This window comes from Pleurodeles waltl, chromosome 2_2, assembly GCF_031143425.1.
Source record: "Pleurodeles waltl isolate 20211129_DDA chromosome 2_2, aPleWal1.hap1.20221129, whole genome shotgun sequence".
In the NCBI taxonomy this organism is placed as follows: domain Eukaryota; kingdom Metazoa; phylum Chordata; class Amphibia; order Caudata; family Salamandridae; genus Pleurodeles; species Pleurodeles waltl.
The window spans coordinates 1,061,002,318-1,061,023,164 of NC_090439.1; the positions used below are offsets into that span (position 1 = coordinate 1,061,002,318).

Consider the following 20,847-nt stretch of genomic DNA (forward strand, 5'->3'; position numbering starts at 1 on the left):
GCATAATTTTTAACACCTACCCCAGGCAGGCATTATAATGACGCACCAATTGTTTTTAATGGGCCTCCCTTTACTTTGCAGGATTAGTGCCATCATTTTTTGAGCTAATCCTGCAAAGCGCCACAATAGCGTAAATATTTTTGAAACTATTGTGCTATTGTCCACCATGGTGCTCTGTACTGTAAATACAGCACAACCATGGTGTTGTTAGGTGGTGGTAGGGGCATGCAAGAAAAGTGGCGCATCGGACCAATGTGCCTCTTTCTTGTAAATATGCCCCTTTATGATTGTTTGTTTCTTACTGGCACAAAAATAACACTTTGGAAACATAAATTCACAGAGTTAAGTTTAGACCGGTTTTACTGTCATAGGGTGCGCGTGCAAATGCGGTGATGCTGTTTGTGTGCTTCTCTTATGGATGGAATAGGAGATGCTAATGAGCAGGCAGACCTAAGGGCCTTCTTACATAATGAGCGAGAACACTTTCAATGTATTGTTTGTGAATGCATATGTAAAAATAAGGAATTTTACCTTCCATGCCTTCGTTTTCAATAGCTTTCCCTTGCGCTACTTCCAATGTGAATTGTCATAAAATAGATTTGAAGATCTTTTAGAGTCTGATTTCTGTGATAACTTCATTCCTTTGCTTCAAGGTTAATTGTGCAACGAATCGGTGGTTTCACTACAGGATCACTGGTCCTTGTCTTCTACATTTGAAATTGTTTTATAATGGTGCAGGATGAAGTGTGATACAAGTGTCATTACCATAGCTCTGCGCTGGTAACTTTCCAATCACCTAGGCAGCACATGGTTCACTGCCTCAACTTCAAGTCCAAACTAGCTCAGAAACATTTTAAGCGTTGCTTTGTCTGCACTATCATCGCCTTGTGTATAACATCTTTTGTACTTGGATAGGAGAAACATACCTCTGTGAAAGAGAGTGCATCGCGAGACGACACAGTCAGGTAAGTGGGGCTGGGGCTGGGTTGGGGGAGTTGGGCCATTTTTTTAAGGGGTGGGGGATCAGAGGTAGTTATGGTTTTTAGGGCAGATGGGAGAGTTATGTTTTTAGGGTGGGTGGGGTGGTTGGGGTAGTTTTTTTTTTTTTTTGCAGGTGGAGGGTCAGGGTAGTAGTGTTTTTAGGGCGGGTGGTGTATGGTGGGGGTCGGGGTACTTATGTTTTTTTAGGGTTGGTGGGCGGTCGGAGTTGTAGTGCTTTTAGGGCAAATGGTCAGGTACCTGTGTTTTCAGGGTGGGTCGGGGGGCGACTGTAGTTGTGTTTTTTAGTGTGGGGTAGTTGCATTTTTAGAGTGGGGGTCGGGTAGTTATGATTTTAGGGTGGGTGGGGGTCGGGGTAGTTATGTTTTTAGAAAGGTGAGGGGGTCGGGGTACAAGTGTTTTTAGGGCGGGGTTGGGGTAGTAGTGTTTTTAGGATGGGTGGGGGGCAGCGTAGTTGTTTTTTTAGGGTGGGTGGTGTCATTTTCTTTTTTAAGGGGTGGAGGTGGGGTTTGGGGTAGTTATGTTTTTAGGGCGGATGGTCGGGGCAGTTATGTTTTAGGACTGGTGGGTGGTTGGGGTAGTTATGTTTTTTAGGGTGGGTGGGGGATCGGGATGTGGTGTTAGGTGGGTTGGGTGGGTGATGTAGTAGTGTTTTTAGGGTGGGTGGGGGTTGGGTCAGTTGCATTTTTAGGGCAGGTGGGTGGGGTCGGGTTGTTGTGTTTTTCGGGTGGGTTGTGCCATTTTTTTAAGGGTCAGGGGTCGGGTCGTTATGCTTTTTATGGCGGGTGGTGAGGGTCGGGTAGTTGTGTTTTTTTAGGGTGGGGGGTCAGGTAGTTGTTTTTTAGGGCATGTGGGGTGTCAGGGTAGTTGTGATTTTAGGGTAGGTTGGGGTAGTTATGTTTTTAGGGCAGGTGGAGGGGGGGTTGGGATGCTTGTTTTTTTAGAGCGGGTGGGAGGGTTGGGGTACTTGCGTTTTTAGGGCGAGGGGGTTAGGTAGTTATGTTTTTAGGTCAGGTGGCAGGTGGCATGCTAGAATCACACATGCCGTTCCACACATGCCTTTACTAAGCATGCTTTTACAACGAAAAATTATTGTAAAGGCATGCGTGGTATAGGTATGTGTGGAAACAATGTGGTCGTTGTTCTGACCGCGTTGTTCAGGCATGCATGGTTCTCGCATTAGTTGTTCCATTATACATTCAGGAGAGGTAGCTGGTTTGCAGATGGTTAATGCCTCTTCCCCCACACTAATTAGAGGAGGGGAGAGCATGTTCTTTTCTATTAGTGTCAATCCTCATTATACAATCGCTGGTGTTTTGGTCTACCGACCACCGGGACCTATTGGAGATTTTATGACCTCACTGGCAGAGATCATCTTGCAACTGGTTTGCACTAAATCTAACTTTTTATTGTTGGGAGATTTTAACTTACATGCGGAAATGGAAGATAAAGCCTCGCCCAAGATGATAATAGCAGACATGAAGGCCTGTGATCTGGTGCAATTAGTACATGGTCCTACGCATAACAGAGGCCACACACTTGATCTGGTATTTTCTAATATGCTAGATCTAGAATTCATATCATCACGTCCGCTAGCATGGACTGATCATTTTCTGGTAGAATTAGAATTCATCATCTCTCGACACAAATCCTTGACTATCAATCACCCTCCGTATAGGAGGAAATGGCATAAACTGAAGGCCACAGAATTCATTAACTCATTAGAGAAGAAGAGACCAAGGAATTTAGATTCAAAGAATATAACGGCTCTCACTCACTCTTTAAATAAGTGGATTGAGGATAGCCTGGAGGAAATTATACCTCTTTCTACCATGAAAAAAGTACCTTGAAAGAAATCAGCTCCCTGGTTTAACACAAGCTTACTTGAGATGAAAAGAGAATGTAGGAAGCAAGAAAGAAAATGGAGGCATACTCTAGATGACTCTAAAAAAAAAGAATATAAGAATATGATTAGAGCATATCATCTAGAAATTAAAAATGTTCAGGCAACCTACTACTCTAGTAAAATTGAAGCTGCAGCTAACTCTCCCAAGGAAATTTTTAATGCCTTAAAAGACCTTATTTATCCCAAGGAGAAGCCAGAAATTATAGAATCCCCGCAACAAGATGTGGAGGATCTCGCAAGCTTTTTTCTAAATAAAATTCAGGACATATATGTTTCTTTTCCTGACACCCAGAGTGGAGATCAGGTGTTGGCCAACCTGGAGGTCAGGAAGGAAATTGCGTTAACAAGTTTCATCCCGATTGGCCAAGATATAGTGACTAGATTACTGGGGCGAACTAAATCTGGCTCCCCACTTGATCCTGCTCCCCCACAGATTCTCTGTTTGGGAACCCCAGTGTTAAGTCTGGTAATCACAAATCTTATTAATACCTCGTTAGCCTCTGGTATTGTACCTGACTCTTGGAAATTGGCTATTTTCAAGCCTCTCCTGAAAAAAACTAATTTGGATTCTAAAACTCTGTCCAACTACAGACCAATCTCCCTGTTACCTATAATGGCCAAAATAACAGAAAACCACATACACACCCAACTATCCACTTTTCTGGAAGGAAATAAGCTTCTACATCCCACCCAGATGGGTTTTAGACCACGGCATGGGACGGAAACTGCCCTGGTTGCAATCACAGAAGAAGCAAAAAAGAGGATGGACAAAGGTATGGAAACTGCCATCATTTTATTAGACCTGAGTGTGGCATTCAACACTGTTGATCTGGTTATTCTCAAAAATAGACTACAAGAATGTGGCATCTCGGGACTTGCACTGGAGTGGATTCGATCATTTATTTATGGAAGATCCTTCCAGGTCTTAGATAGATCATGTACTTCTAGACGTATCCTCAGCAACTGTGGAGTTCCACAGGGTTCTGCCTTGAGTCCACTACTTTTCAATGTCTATATGCGACCCTAGCAGAAATCATTGAATCATTTGGACTAAAGTTGGTGTCCTACGCAGATGACACTCAATTGATTGTCTCTTTTTCTAATGCTCACCCAGACATGGGGACAGCATTGGGTCCCTGTCTGAATGCAGTTGCGACCTGGATGTCAGGAAGTAAACTGAAACTTAATGATGATAAGACAGAAGTCATGTTTTTTGGGCTACCAAAAGCCTCCACCACCAATCCAAGTACATCAAGTGGAGCTCTCTTCACTCTTCCGCCCCCTAAAGGTCTCATTAAATGCCTTGGAGTGTGGTTAGATCCTCAACTTTCAATGTCACAACATGCCAACAGAATAGCTGGAACCTCCTTCGCTCTGCTTAGAACTTTGAGGAAGGTTTTGATAATACTTCCGCCACGTGCCAGAAGACTGGTTATCCAGGCACTGATAGGTTCTCGTCTTGATTATGGCAACGCATTGTTTGTGGGAGCACCAAGATATGTGATCCAGAGGCTGAAGAGGGTGCAAAATGCGGCAGCACGTCTACTTTTAAATACCCCTAAACATCACTCCATAAGGGCCGCAATATCATCCCTACACTGGCTTCCAGTAGATAAAAGAATCCAGTTTAAGGCTTTATGTCACTTTCATAGAGCCATATTTAATCAGGGCCCGGAAATGCTCAAAACCCTGGCATCTGCCTACAGATCCTCCTCAGCTATGCTGGCCACAGTTTCGACAGTGAAAAAAGCGAGATGGGGAGGAAGATCCCTATCCTATCAAGGGGCCATTCTATGGAATGGCCTTCCTTTTAATATCAGATTGACATCACAAGAGATTCTGTTTAGAAAGGCCTTGAAAACCTGGCTATTTAAAGCTTAATCTCTATATGATTTTAGATGGTGACACTGACCGTTTTGCAGCGAAAGCGCTACGAGGCCTCCGGGCAGTTTTTAAGCGCTATATAAGTAATGATAACATAACATAACATAACATAACATAGTGTTCGTTAAAGAGATGCATCGTGAACCCTTTCCTACATTGAAGCAGCGCTGGGACAGTCCTGATGGATACAGTGATGTATGGAAATGGCCTGCTTCTTTATTTTTTTACGTTTTAAACTTCCTAGTCTTCAATCTCATGATGTGCTGGCTGCAGGTAGATCGAGAACCGCCAGAAATGGTGAGCCTGTTTGCAAAAGGAGTGGGGGATGCCGGTCATTATGGCATTGTAAAAGATGTAGCTTGGTTGTGAAGACTGTGCAGCAGATAAAGTTCCATCAATTTAGGGGTGATGTGATCCTATTTCTTCAGGCTCTGGCTGATAAGTACTGAACTGTGTAGGATGATCTTAAGAGATGCCAGGATGAAGTCTTGGAGGCCACATAGTAGCAAGTTACCACCATCCAGATGCAAGAGCAAGAGCGCTTGAACAGCATTTCTGAAGTTACTTTCTGGAAAGATCAGTTCCACTTTCTTTAGAGGAGAGAGCTAGTACCAAGCAGTAATTTTTGGCAATATGTTCCTTGAGGGTGAGTTTAGTGTCCAGGTTAGATGCAAATGACTTGGCATTCAGTGAAAGTTAGAACTGAAGCTGTCAAGATTCACGCAATTGAGCCAGGGGTGTACTGTTTCTTGTTTAGACAAATAAAATGATTCTGTTTTGGTTCGGTTGATCTTTAAGTAGGAGGGATGCTGTGGAGGCAGTGTTTAATGTGTTAAATGTCTGAAGCAGAGGAGATTTTCAAGTAGAGTTGTGTATCACCAACAAATATATGATTGGAGTAGTGGTATTGATAGTGGTAGTGATGGTGATGGTGCTAGTTGTTAGTCTGGTGCTGGTGATAGTAGTGATGGTGATAGAGTTGGTGGTAATGGTAGTGGTGGTGGCAATCTGACAGTGGTGGTAAGGAAGACGACATTAAAGGTAGGATTAGTAGCTTTGTTGGCAGTGATGGTGGGGCCATGGTGGTAATGGGGGAGCTAATGGTTGCAATCGTGATGGAGGAAATCGCAGCAGCGCTAGTGATGATGGTGGTTCTGAAGGTGCCAGTGAAATTTATTTTTGTGGTGGTAATGACTGCATTGGTACTGGTGGTGGTGATGGTTCTATTGATGATGGTAGTGGTTCTGGTACTGGTGATGATAGTAATGGGTTTAGCAGATGTTTAGTGTTAGTGGCAGTGGTGGTTATGGTGGTGTTGGTGCTAAAGGTGATGGTAATGGGTCTCCTATTATTGGTGGAAGTGGTGGGTATAGTGGTGGTGAGTCTAGTAAAGCTGTTGGCAGTTGTGGAAGTAGGGATATGATGGTGGTAATGGTGGTGGCCGTTGTAATGAATGTGGTGGTAATGATGGTAATAACTGTAATGATGGTCACAATGGCAGTGGTGGTAATCATAATGCTATCTTGAGTAGCATTGAGTTGTGCAACAATAAACATCTCTTACTCATTGAAAAAATGTTTCAAGGGATGGACTTATGCTTTGGACGTACAAGTTATGTTACAGTCATGATGATGGCAGAGATGATAGTGTGATAAGAATAGTGGTAATGGCAATTGCAGTGGTGACGGTGTTGGTGGTGGTAATTGTGGTGGCAGTGGTAATAGTCTAAGAAGTGGTTACATTGGTTGTGATTCTGGTAGGGATGAGGATATCGGACATTTGCTGTGATGAGGATAGTTGTGGTATTCATAGTGGGGGTGGGCTAATAGTGTTGATACTGCGGCTGATTGTGGTTTTATTAATAGTGTTGGTAGTGGCAAAGGTGGAGGTGATGATGACAGCAGCAGCAATGATTATAGAAATGCTGGTGGTGATGGTGATGATATGCTTTTGGTAGTGGTGGCTAGATCTATGTGGCAAAATGAAAAAAAAGCTTCCTCCAATTCCATTTTCCCTCACGTTTAGCAGATATGCAACGTCGTTCTGATCTCCATTACCTCATTTCTCTTTTGCACATTTACACAAAAGCCTTTCTCAGTTATCTTAGTCCTGCTTACTGATAACTTTCATCATGGGTGGCGTGATCCAGGTTCACATGCTTTCATTTCAGTTTTGTATTCAGATCGCATCCATTATTAGAAACATGAATGTCATCTCCAACACAAGAGCTAGCACAGATAAATACGTGCTCACAGTAATGAATGATGGTTAAAACGGTTAAAAAGTCATTAAGAGTGGACAGTTTGATTCATTTTGTATGTCGAAAACTTTTAAAGACCCAATTGAAAATTACTTTAAAATGCATTTCGTAGATCTTTGCAACAATTACTTTGTCTACATAAGGCTGACTTTGCAATATCATTCCTATATATTTGTTAGTTTAGACTAGGGGTATTCAACCTTTTCTGTAATAAGAGCCTTCTCTGTTATGGTCAATGAACCCCAAACTCCTAATTTGATTAGAGTTTTAATAGTGACAATATCAAACAACCATTTGTAATACAATGGGTCTCGCATTTGCTCAAGTCTGAGCTATTAGTGTTGTAAACTTATAACTGGGTTTTTCTTGCCATATAAATTGAAAATGAAAAGTAAAACAGTGTCACATACAAGCAACCATGTGGAAGTCACGGGCCGTCCAAAATAAACATTTTTATTTACATTTTCTGTGGGGTGGTTGGGGAAATAACGCGCTATTGTACCGATACTCAAAGGTCTCTAAAACAGTAAACATTGAGGAAACAGAAGTTCGCTCAGTCAAAGGTATTGATAAAAGTGCAATTATCCACGTAACAGGGTCGATGTCATGCAAAGCGCTTGATTACTGCCGAGCGACATCATGCTGCGTAGAAAATACAAAGAAAAAGTAGTCCAGGAAACCATACAGAAAACAAGGAGTATCGTATGTTCTCAGTACTTTACCAGTGCACTCGAGGAGTGCTAAACACCGGAAAAGGCATGACATATGCATGCCTTTTAGTAATGAAATCAAGCAAATTTTAAAAGGCAAGCTCACGAACCATCGAAAGTGATGGGCATGACATGGGTGTGGTTAAAAGCCCAAAGAGAGATTACAACAGGGTAGAGCGCTTGTGCGCTTGACCCTAAAAAGATTCCATAGTGACCATAGGCAAGATTTTCAGCTATGAACACCTTAGTACAGCGGGCAGGTTTGTTAGCATTTAATCAAAAAATACTTTCCCAGTCTGAAATACGTCTACACGGGTAATACAAAACAGTTGCATCTGGATGCCCTTTGCATCAAGCTAATAATATTAGCAATAAATCTCCCCAACGCCACATGATTTTTCACTCAAATATTAGAATTTTTATTTTGAAATTCACCCACTTTTCTCCAAACATCATTTGACTTCTGAAAAAACACACATTTTCATCTTGAATACACACTTTTCAGTTGTGGCACTTATACATTAATTCAACTAACCAAAAATGTTTAAATCAGTAGGCTGGGCTGGATACGTGAAAGCTACTTACAGGTACCAGGAGAGCTACCAGTAGCTCACAAACTGCTCTTTGGAGAAGCCTGGTTTAGACGTTTCCAAAATACTGCACTAGGCTGCTAGGGCTTTGACTTTTCCTTCTGCTACACATGTTTCAAAGTGCCCTTCCTGCCAATGAAGTCTGCTTTTATTGATGCACAATCTGGTGCAAACTATGAGGCATATTTATAGGCCCCTAGCGCCACCTTGTGCCACATTAACATCATTTATTTTGATGTTAATGTGGCCCAACGATGCCAAAATGCCCACGCCGTATTTACAGAGTGGCGCAGTGCATGCATTATGCCATTCTGTAACCCTTTTGCTACATTATGCCTGCGCCAGGCATAATGTATGCAAAGGGGGGCATTCCCCCATTAGGGGAGCCAGAAAAATTGCAATTTTTTACGGCTCTTTTAATGCCTGATCAAGATCAGGCGTTAAAAGGGGCCTTCCATTCTTTATAAAGGGGCCCTATGCACTCTGCAGGAGTTGCTCCAATAGTTTGACTTTTTGGTGCCACTCTTGCAGAGTACATCAATAGCGTCATGAAGAATGACGCTATTGCTCCCTACCCTGCGCTATGGTGCGCTGTATTTTAAATATGGTGCACACATGGTGGTGGTAGGGGGGGTGCTAAGGGGCGCAGGGAATGTGGCGCTGCACTCGGTGCAGAGCCACTTTCCATAAATCTGCCCCATGTGACCAGGCTCACTTTGTATTCTATGTTATTCTGTAAAAACAGTATGTCATGACATCCTTCCCAAAAGCAAAAAACACGTTGCTGCTGTAATCAGTGAACGCTTAAAGCAATGTGACAGGCTCTTTTGGGTCCAAAAAGGAAAAAAGCTCAGAAGTTTTTTTTTAAGTTTGAAAATGTCACTGCAAATTTGTGAATGATAGCAGAGAGCTTCTTTTCCTTCCTACAGCTATAATTTAACTCCCAATGAGAAACTCTGGAAAATGACTGCTGGGATATTTGACTAAAAGAAACTCGAGTATAAAACAAACATACAAGATGCCTTGTGTACTGTAATGAGTTATATCATCCTTGTCACCATGACACCTACAAAACCTACAAGTAATTAAGTGGGACAAGCTTACCTCTCTTCTGCTGCTATGATGGTCTTTGATTCTCAGCAGATTTTCGTTTCCACGGAGCGCCCCCTTGTACATTTCAAAAGCTGCTATGAAGGAAAGGTTCAGGACGAGAGAAAACTCATTGTGAGTGAGACACAAAACAGTGACAGGGAGGGGAGCAAAAGATGTGTCTAAGTAGTACCTGGCTCTTCCAAAAGTGAAAAAAGTAAAAACGTATTGCTTAAGGAGACAAGGATATTACAACAAAAACAAGAATGTTTATCCACTAATCCCAAAGAGAACTTTTTATGTGGCTGTGCACAGTGTGCTCAAGCAAAATGCAGCCACTCAGTCTCAAGAGTGAAGAGTTGAAATGGGCTGACCCATGCTGTGATGGGCCGAGACAAAATGTGAATGACAATTAAACAGACAAACGAATACACACCAGGTCCTGAGAACCCCTCTGTGTATGTACATTATGTATATATTTTGTGAAAAACAATAGACTGACAAGACAGCTAAAACTGTCTCAAAGGCCAGACCTAAAAAGGGAGGTTCAAAATTGATACTTAAATCCTTAACTGGTCTCAATATTTTCTTACCCTTTTACCTCCTTAAAATGTGTCCCAATTGAACAGCCCAAGAGACCTCTACAGTGGATAATAGTTCTGTTGAGACAGAAAAGGGCCATTGCATGGCTGTTGGGAGCATGAACCCCAGCCTTCAGTTCCCCCATTAGTGGGTATCTGCATGTGTGCTTTAGGCTCCTTGTGACATGATTGAGAGGTGGGCTCTGTGGTATGGAGGGGTGTGCCAGGAGTAATCTCCTATACTGAGCGTGACTACTGTCAGTTTATCGAAGATTTGACAGTGTTGACAGCGTGTTTTGGCACTATCCTGTTTTGACACAGCAAGAGAGATGCTTGACCTTGCATTTCTCTATTTAAGGGGACAAAATAGCTCTCTCGCTCAGATACGCAATACGCTCGCTCACTATGATCACTCCCAAAAGAGTAAAGATTAAGGGCCTGATTTATGAAAAGTTAGAGCCACCTTTGCATAATTTTTTTACGCAAAAGCGGCGCAAACTTCCAAAATATAGTTATATTTTTTTGACGCAAAAGCCGCGCAAACTTACAAAATATAATTATATTTTGGAAGTTTGTCGCTTTTGCGTCAAAAAATGACGCAAAGGCGTGCATACTTTTCAGAAATCAGACCCTAGTATTTTTAGGATGCGGTTTACTATTCACCGATTCGGTGCAGAGACCTTCTACTGTGTTCCTCACGTGCAGCTTGAATGACACTCTTCTTGATCTTTCCTCCAGTGGGGGAATACTGATACATACATTGAGAAAGCAACTGTGTAACAACCTCTTGCAAATACTGCATTTCCAGTTTTATTTGCTTCGGTATATCTAGAGTTACAACATCTACTTGAAATTCTTAATGTTTAACATTAAAATGAAGATCTGAATCCTTCAGATTACTCTGTTCATTGTCCAAAGCTCCATAATCACAAGCATAATTCACCAGTGTCTTTAAACGCTATTTATTATGTGTCCTTTGTGACTTCAACACCATTTTCTGAAATACTGCTTATGACTTTAATGCCTGACTGGTATATGATTATTGGATTTTTCTTTGAAAATATTTCTTGAACATTGTTTGGAGTTTCCAACATTCTGTTTCCTTAGACTTTTAAATCTCACACATCCAAATTTTAGCCTTTTCAGACGTTCTCACTCTTGCATTCAAAATCACTTTGAACAATCATTATCCCTTTTGTCTTTCGAGTACTGAGAATCTCCCATTACGAGCTGTAAAACAACGGATGCAGATGATGACGACATTGAGAGCTTTGTGGCTGAAGTGTTGCTTGTGCAATGACAGGGCATTAACCACCTATACAGGTGGGAGCGGAGACCACTCCCTTTCATAAGGTACTAAGCAAAGGATACATTGATGCTTTTTCAATCCTGTCTGATTGCCTATCACAGAGCGTGGCAAATGGATGTGACTATTTATATCCTAGAGCCAAGGATGGTATCCGAGAGTTCTAAACTCTCCGAGGTTTTTGTCTTTGGTAATCTTTAATTGTGAAACAAGCCTTAGTACCTACAAAACATGGATTCTCACAATATGAATTCATGCCCTGGGGAATATTATTGGTGTCTGTAAAACATAGCTGCTAACTTTACATTTGATATATGGACAACAAAAACATGGTTTCAGGCCTCTATGTGTAACCTGCCTGCTGCATCTTTTAAACCTCCAGGTAAAACATGTAAAAATAATCGTTTTTCACAGGAGTCTTATTTTTAAAATGATGTCACCCTTAAGTAGGCCCCGTAGCCCACAACTGATAGTACTTGGGGCCAGATGTATGACCCATAGTTTTGCGACTCGCAATTTGCGGCTCATTTGCGAGTCACAAAACCATATGTACAACAGTGTACTTCACACTGTTAGCGATTCCCAATGGGATCGCAAATGGCCTACCGCCTTAATATTAATGCGGAAGGTCGCAATTTGCTACCCCATTGGGAATGGCTGCACTCACAGGGATAGTGGCCTGCTGGGGACAGCAGACCACCATGTCTTTGACTGCTTTCAAATAAAGCAGTTTTTTTTTTTAATTGAAAAGCACCCCGTTTTCCTTAAAGGAAAACGGGATGCATTTCAAAAACAAAAATGAAAATTTTTCTTTTCATTTTTTCAGAGCACGCAGTGGTCCGTAAGACCACTGCCTGCTCTGAAAAAATATTTCGCTACCATTCACCAAGGGGACGGGGTACCCTGGGGACCCATTCCCATTTGCGAATGGGTTAGCACCAATTTGAAATTGGTGCTAGCTGTGATTATTTTGTGACCGCATTCACGGTCACAAAACAATCCTTCATCACACTGAGACTCGCAATCAGGAAGGGAATGCCCCTTCCTAATTGCGACTCGCAAACCTATTATAAATAGATTACTGAATCGCAAAATAGGGTCTGGACATACCAAAATGCTTTTTTCTTGTTGCAAACTGCTGATTCTGGGAATCGGGCCATTTGCGACAAGAAAAAAGGTACGTACATGTGGCCTTTTGTACTTAAATATAGAAGTTGCAAGAAACTAATACTTGCATGTTTCTGCAGAGCCTCTCCTCCAAACAGTATCTTCACTGCAAATGCTTCTTGCTTTCCTATGAGAAAAACTAGAATTCAATACAAAAAATATGTCTGCTAACTTGAGTTTGGAATATGGTATTATATTGATTCACCTGCTATTTTTAATATTTAATAAAAAGTAGACTTCACTGGTGGTCTGGTTTTGATAAATAGTTAGGAAAAGTAACTTTAAAAAAGTTAGAATTTTTGTGTCTGAGCCTCCAGCGGGCTAATTAGCATTTGCCTGGCAGCAGCATGCCTTTGTCAGTGCTTCCCTTTAACAAAGAGTGGATACCGCTTGCTGGTTAAGCAGTGTCCAAGAGTCATTCCCACCCACTGGCTAGTAAATCCTACAAAAGTAGCAACTCACCCAAAGCATGCACAGAAACATACTTCCAGCATACATCAATACAAAGGCAAAGAGAGCACAATTTCAACTTGAAGTCCATTATGGAATCAAAACCACTGATCCCTTTGATCTCATACCCAGATTTCATGCTGTGTAATTTGGACTATGCAAATTTCCTACTCATGACATTCCAAAATTGCCTCTAGTTCCCTCATGGCAGCCCACCATGAAGAAAGTATTCTGGCAACAGGCACAAGAAAGTTTCACCACTTCTCACCTATACTAATCTATTTGCCGTTTCTTCCCATAGAAGCAAGAGCAGACTGAAATTAACAGGGGTTTCGCTTAGAGGCTTATTCTTGGAGATCACAACTAGTGTGCCCCAAATCTGACCCTTTCTGGTAGTCAGTGCATTTATCAATGCAAGTACGAACTTCCCCAAAAAAGTCAAGAATTTAGGAAGACAAAAAACCCTTAGTAAATCTTCTTCTGGAAGCACATAAACAATGTGTAACTACATCCCACTGGGCTTTAGGACACTTTAACCCCATGTTGCCTTTAAAAGAGAACTAAAATGCCTACTATGGGGGTCATTCTGACTCCCGCCGGACGCGGTCACCGCGCGCCCGGCGGGAGCCGCCAAAATACCGTACCGCGGTCGGAAGACCGCGGTGGGTATTTTGAGGTTTCCCCTGGGCTGGCGGGCGGTCGCCAAAAGACCGCCCGCCAGCCCAGGGAAAAACTCCCTTCCCAAGAGGATGCCGGCTCGTAATCGAGCCGGCGGAGTGGGAAGGTGCGACGGGTGCTGTTGCGGGGGCCCCGCGACCCCCCCTACCGCCATCCGGTTCCCGGCGGGCGGACCGCCGGGAACTGGATGGCGGTAGGGGGGGTCGGAATCCCCTCGGCGGCGCAGCAAGCTGCGCCGCCTTGGAGGATTCCAACGGGCAGTGGTAAACCGGCGGGAGACCGCCGGTTTACCCTTTCTGTCCGCGGCTGAACCGCTGCGGTCAGAATGCCCTCGGGAGCACCGCCAGCCTGTTGGCGGTGCTCCTGTGGTCGGTGGCCCTGGCGGCGGTGGCCGCCAGGGTCAGAATGACCCCCTATATCTGCAGCAACTTCAAATGTTTAGGAATCTCTCTCTTTGATGCAACTTTCAGAGTGGGTGTTTCACCTGGAAATATTTTGATGGCTCTGTATATTATTTATCCAGTACATTCAACCACTGGAAACATGTTATGCTACAATATTACATTTTATGCTACAATAGTATACATTAATTATACTATATGGTTATATAATATACTGTACTCTGAATTACATTCAGCATTATTGTATTTTATATTGACTCCCTTGCTATTTGTTATTTGAATTTATTAAATTAGTTCTATGTGACGTGATCTGCTACACTGTGTGCCTTTCTTCATTGTATATTGATTCTGGTAAATAAATGAATAACAAAAGTAAATAACAAAACATAGTTGTGAGTTTAAAAAAGTCTAGTTTTATTGTCACTGATGAATATCAAAATCTAAGGTGGAATTAACTCATCTTATTTTCTTGGTAAGGTACTTCCTTGGCCGGCTTTAGGGCACTGTGACCGGTGGAGCCGCACTGGGTCTAGGTGCTGACCTGGAGGGGGAACTGACCCTTGGGGCGGGTGGCTGGGTGTTTAACAATAACTTATGATTTAAAAGCAACTGCTGCAGAGTTTCTTGTGCCTGCAGTTTTCAGGCAGCAGTACAAACCCCAAGATAACTCTTGTGATTAATGTTCCTGCTACAGAGAGAGATGAGAGTTTTGTCTAGTGGCAGCTTTGACTCGCCATGAAGTAGCACAAAGGGTTATTGTGCCTGCTGCAAAGAATAATCTGTATTTTCTATGGATAGCTGAGTGGATTAGTGAAGCCAGCCTTTAACAGCACTTTAAAACAAATGCAATGTATGTGAGAGAGGGGCTATAGAGAGATGAGAGGCACTTTTGTTAGTGAGGGAATATGATGGGGAGGTCATGGGGGGGCTAGCGCCAAAGCTGGCCCTGGATACTTCCATAGCAACGTAGAATGTAGGAGGAAAGGGGACTGTCCTGCAGAGTCCTGTTCTGTGAATATCTGCAGGGTATGATTTGATCCTTTTCTTTGATTCTAGATATTGAAAAGTTAGTCACAATTATTTTAGTTATAATAGGTTTGATGCAATTTCTAACTGAACAATATTAAGGTATTCCTAATTTACGGAATCAGACACTTTCTCATTTGATATAATTTTTTGTGGGGTTGCTGGGTAATCACCAGTATTTAAAATATTTTGAAAATTAACAGTCAACTGTCTATTATTAATCATTTTGTTCAGACTGGTTATTGTTGACATTATGGCCCTCATTACAACCCTGGCGGTCGGTGTTAAAGCGGTGGTAATACCGCCAACAGGCCGGCGGTAACAACAATGGAATCACGACCATGGCGGAAACCGCCAACATAAACAGCCACTTTAACACACCGACTACCACGGCGGTAGCAACAAACACCGTGGTGGTAACCGCTAACAGACAGGCGGAAGACAATTTACCACCCACACTATCACAACCCGCCAATCCGCCAGCTTTTCTGGAGCTGTACCAACGCCATCAAAACCACGGCAGAAACAGGATTTGGAAGGGAAACCACTCACTTCTCGACAATCCACAAAGTACCAGGACACCATGGAGCCCGAGCTGCAGGTCCTGCCGATGCTGATCTACCTCCTCATACACGACGGATATCAAAGGCTGTGACGACGACCACGGTGAGTACTGCACCTAGCACACAGGGAACTGGGGGGAGGAAAAAGAGAGTGACACACACAAGCAACACCCCCAACCTCACCCTCACCCACAACACCATACACACAAAAACATGCATCAACAGTACATTTACACCCCGCTATCCCCTGGAAGAACACAAGGACAAAAGCAATTGAGTTCAAACAGTGATATTTTGAAGTATACAGATATAATTAACGATTAGAAAAACAGTATATGGGGCGTGGTCTGGCCGTCGAAGAAAATGGCCGCCTGAGAAAAGATTTCCGCGCGCCGGGCAGGTCAAGCTGGCAAACAGAGGGTCTTCCCCCTGCGATCCTGACCCCTAGTGTGGCCTCCCGGCTGGCGGAGGGAGGGGGCCTCCGGAGGGGCAAAGTTGTGGGACCAGAGCGACGCCAGACCCGTCCGGAGACGCGAGAGCAAATGCGGCCTCCGAGCTTCCGCGGAGCCGCGGACTAAGGTGCGGTGCCACACGGGCCCGGGACGCGTCGCGAGGGAGGCACCCGGATCTGCCCTCTTCCGCCTCGGCTCCCTGGGCGCTGGAGCGCCGCACTGCCCCCTCATGCGGATGGAGGGAGAGGGGACCCCGAGGAGGATGGATCACTGAGGAACCTAGGCCTGAGGACGACCACGGTGGAAAGGAAAAGAAGCAATATCACACGAGGACTAAATAGTGCCTGAAGGAGGCCGCACGCTGAGACGGTGAGACCCCTCAAACAACATTATCTAGCGACACCACCAGCAGCAAACAAAGGACATACTCACCCCCCCCCCTCGTTTATGACCTAGTGCGCAAAGAATAAGAATCTCCACGACATCCAGAGGGGAGGCAGAGGAAAAGGGGGAAGGAAGACAAAAGGGAGACAGAGAAAGGATCTCAAAGAGCAACAGAGGGACAAAGATTTCTCACATAAGGAACGATAAAGAAGCAAAGAAGGGGGAGGAAAGCCGGAATAGGAAGAAGAAAGAAGAGTAGAACAACACGTGTCGCACTACGCAACCTGACCCTCCAACCAAACAATAAGAGACTGATCTAAAATAAAAGATAGACAAGATACCCCCCCCCATTGCACGCTGCATCACACTCAAATTCATTGATCTCTCTTCAGCTTTATATCAATGGACCTCTATCAGAAACTGAGCATATTCTAATCCTCTATAGATCTCGCTCTAAAGCTTAGCAGACCACAGCAGATCCTATACTCCAAGGTCTGACCCATCCTTGGAAGTCGAGGAAACTTTCTGTGGACCTACAAGTACTAGCTCTTAAAATAATATCTCCTAATTGATTTCCACCCCTTGAGAACAATGCCCAACGACAAGACCGCAAGTAAACATTCTCGTCAACTGCTATTCTCGGAAGCCATTGCTCAACCCAAAGCTATGACGGCACAAACGGCATCACAGGGGCATACATCTCGCCCGGTAGACCAACCCGCACTAGACGCCACAGACCGTATACTGCAAGAGATTGCCTCAGTTGGACGACGCTTGGAGGCAATGGACTTAAAAATAACAGACTTAACTTTAGCATCCTCCTCAATCCGCGCTGATATAGCAGGCTTCAGAGAAACAGCAAATAACCTAGATCGGCGCTTGTCGGCAGTAGAAGACCATATAGCGGCAACCCCTGATCAGGAAGAAGAACTAAAGTCGCTCAGAGCTAAACTTACTGAACTGGAGGACCGAAGTCGTAGAGACAATGTACGCTTTTTCGGTATACCGGAACAAAAAGAAGGATCCGATATCAAAACCTTTCTTAGCTCACTGCTGACCAACCACTTCCGGATAGAGTTTTCACCACCTCCAGAATTTCAGAGGGTGCACAGAATTGGTCCTTCACACAAAGCGTCTGCAAGTAAACCGCGCCCTATCATCGCATGCTTCCTGCGCCATGAACAAGCCCGCCAGGTCATCTCAACAGCTAAAGCACGACAACCGATATCACTGGATGGACACGAAATCAGAGTGGCAGCAGACTTCTCGAGGTTAACGAATGACAGAAGAAGAGCATTTCTTGCCCTACGTCCGCAACTAAGATCTCTAGACATCAAGTATGGTCTTTTTGAACCAGCACGTATGTGGATCACACACCACAGCACATCCAGAGACTTCACTGACCCCGAGGACCTCAGCGCTTATCTACATAGTGTGACCCCGCAATCTATGGACACCGCCCTCGGCCGTCCGGACTCCCTAGCGGCGCATACAGAAACTGCTATTAGTCTGTCAACTCCATGGCCCCAGACTCAACGTCCCCCTTCGCAAAAAAGGGCCGAGGATATGATCGGTCACCAAAGACACAGGAATCCCGGAAGCACATCCTGCAAGCAGTGATTGATCACACTCAAGACACGGGCAGAGACAAATCCCGCTCCCCCCTGAAACCACCATCAGAAGATCAGCATGCTGAACACTAAACCCACAGTAGGACAGCTGCCCTGGAGATCCGGACCCGCTTCTAGAACATCTACTCTTCACCTTGGGACAGATAAGTGACATACCCATTCAACCACATCTGCTGCTCACCCAATAGGGGAGTGGGGACCTACTAAAAACACATTTATCAAATACTGATTGCCACAATGTAACACATAGGTATACTTGTAGAACAGCACAGTTAACTCTCAGGCATATAACAATCGCACTGAAGAGAGTAATCAGACTAACACAACTCGGGGTCATGGCGGCTCCAAGACTACCACAAGGGGCATGCTCCCGGACGAACACTCAAAATGCAACACCGCAGGCCATCATAAGATACTAAGAATTCTCATATTCTAAGATATCTTAACAGATGATAAGCACAGAACGTGTAGCGGGAGGTCCTGTGGCACATGGCCCCGGGCCTGTCCCTCTCACCCTCCCTCCTCGTTCTTGGACCATAACATCTACTCCGGGCCCGTGCCCAGCCCACCCCGGCACTTCATGCACCCATTTATGCACCCACACGACTGAGGCCCCCCCCTACCCCCCTGGGAGGTCCCATGATACCAGGAACGAAGCATCTATTCCCTTGTCATGCCCCATTGATATAATACCCTACCGGCGCGCGGGCCTTACAGGTTAGACCCGCAGATTAGAAGGTTTTAGACAGTAGTGAGTGTTTTCATCCTCTGACCAATTTCCATTTGCTATTCCTTTTACCTTTTCCTATTTATTCTTTATCACTTTTATCAATTATTCTTAATCGTTGTCCGTCTCTCTCTGCACATTCCACGCTATTCCTCTCCATCCCCCTCCCTCCCTTTCTTTTCTTTTCCCTTCTCTTCTAATTTTTTCGTATTGTGACCAAGGGGAACTCTCCCAACCTCCCAAGGCCTAACTGAACAAGAAATCCATATTCCTTGCCTCTCAGCCCAGTCCTTACTTACTTCCTGGTCCCACCACACGGACCATAACATATTCAATACACCATAAACCATGACACACCCGGCGCCCTCGGGATCGACAACCCCACTCACGGCACTGTCCTGGAATGTACACGGCATGACCCATTATATTAAACAACTGAAGATACTGTCCTATCTCCGCTCCAAACATACCGACATTGCTCTACTACAGGAAACACACCTCTCCTCGACGGAATCAGAGAAATTACGTAGAGATTGGGTGGGAAAAGTAATATATAGCGGAACACCACCCATGTTGGCAGGTACACAAGGAACGGGAAGAAAATGTGGAGTGGCAATACTCCTGCGTCGCTCCCTGCAATTCCGACTAATTAAAACATGGCATGACCCAGAGGGACGCTACGTACTGGCTAAGCTAGTGGTGGGATCCTCCACAATATGCATAGGCTCCATATACGCCATGTACTCGAAGCGCACCTTTTTCCTCTCCCTCAACCGTCTTCTGACACAGATAGGTGCCTCACAATATATTCTTGGGGGGGACTGGAACATAGTCCAAGATGCCATTCTAGACCGATCAATTGGTCTTGACGTGGGTAACAATGCAGATTTCAAAGACATCCTCTCAGATCATGGCCTAATAGATTGTTGGCGTCTCTCCCACCCTTCCAATAGGGAATATACTTTTGTCTCTTCGGTCCACGGGACCCAGTCATGGCTAGACTATTTCTTACTTAATCATAGAATACTACAAGCGGTTAAGTCAATAGAAATACTGGTAGCCGCACTATCAGACCATTCTCCGGTAGTAATAACCCTGGAACTCGGAATGATTACTCCCGGCTGTAAACCCTGGCGCCTCCCTAACACTAGATTACCGATCCCGACTGGGAAGGAACAACTTAAGACCCATATGGCCACATACTTGAAGGACAATAAAGGCTCAGTGACCTCACCACAACTTCTCTGGGCTGCGGCGAAAGCAACTATCAGAGGGCAATTAATGAGAGATGCAGCTATCTCCAATGCCCATAGACGGGCCTGACAACACACGCTAGAAGACACAATAACACAGGCCATGAGGAAATACATACAACAACCCACCCCCCCCCCCAATTGCCGCTCCCTAGAACAGGCTAAAATGGAGCTTAACACCTTCTACACCTCACAGGCGGAATATGCCCTACAACGGCTGAAGGGACGCCACTATGAGCATGGAGAAAAAGCGGGCCGCTTACTGGCTGCCCAACTACGCCAACGGGAAACAGCGCTTGCTATACCGGCACTACGCACCCAGGATAACTTACTCATTACACCCCCCCAGGCGATTGCAGAAGAATTCAGCCGGTACTACCAAACTTTATATTCCTCAGAAACATCGGAAGACACTGCCCGCTTAGACGCATTCCTGCAGAGGACGCACATCCCCCATCTTACAGATGAAGGCAGGGCTCTTCTAGAAGGGGATATTAGTAAGGAAGAGATACAACAAGCAATAGCTAATCTATCATATCACAAAGCACCGGGGGAGGATTGGTTTACATCTGAATTCTATAAATGGACGGGAACCGACACTGTAGATGTCTTATACGAGGCATTTCAAGGGGCCGAAAGGGAAGGCTCCATACATCCTATGTCTAATAAAGCCACTATCACAGTCTTGCCGAAACCCGGAAAAGACCCACTTCTTAGCGGAAGCTATCGCCCTATCTCCTTATTGAATGGAGATATTAAAATATTAGCGGGAATACTGGCCACTCGCCTT

General features: G+C 44.4%; 1 long non-coding RNA gene across 2 annotated transcripts in view; it reads left to right on the top strand.

Annotated features, from left to right (window-relative positions):
- Positions 1-914: 914 nt before the first annotated feature.
- The window catches only part of LOC138274591 (uncharacterized), a 118,993-nt gene continuing 99,060 nt past the window's right edge, over positions 915-20,847 (top strand). For both annotated transcript variants that reach the window (XR_011200388.1, XR_011200387.1), the window contains exon 1: positions 915-965. This is a non-coding gene — a long non-coding RNA (uncharacterized lncRNA). The remainder of the gene's footprint in view (positions 966-20,847) is intronic.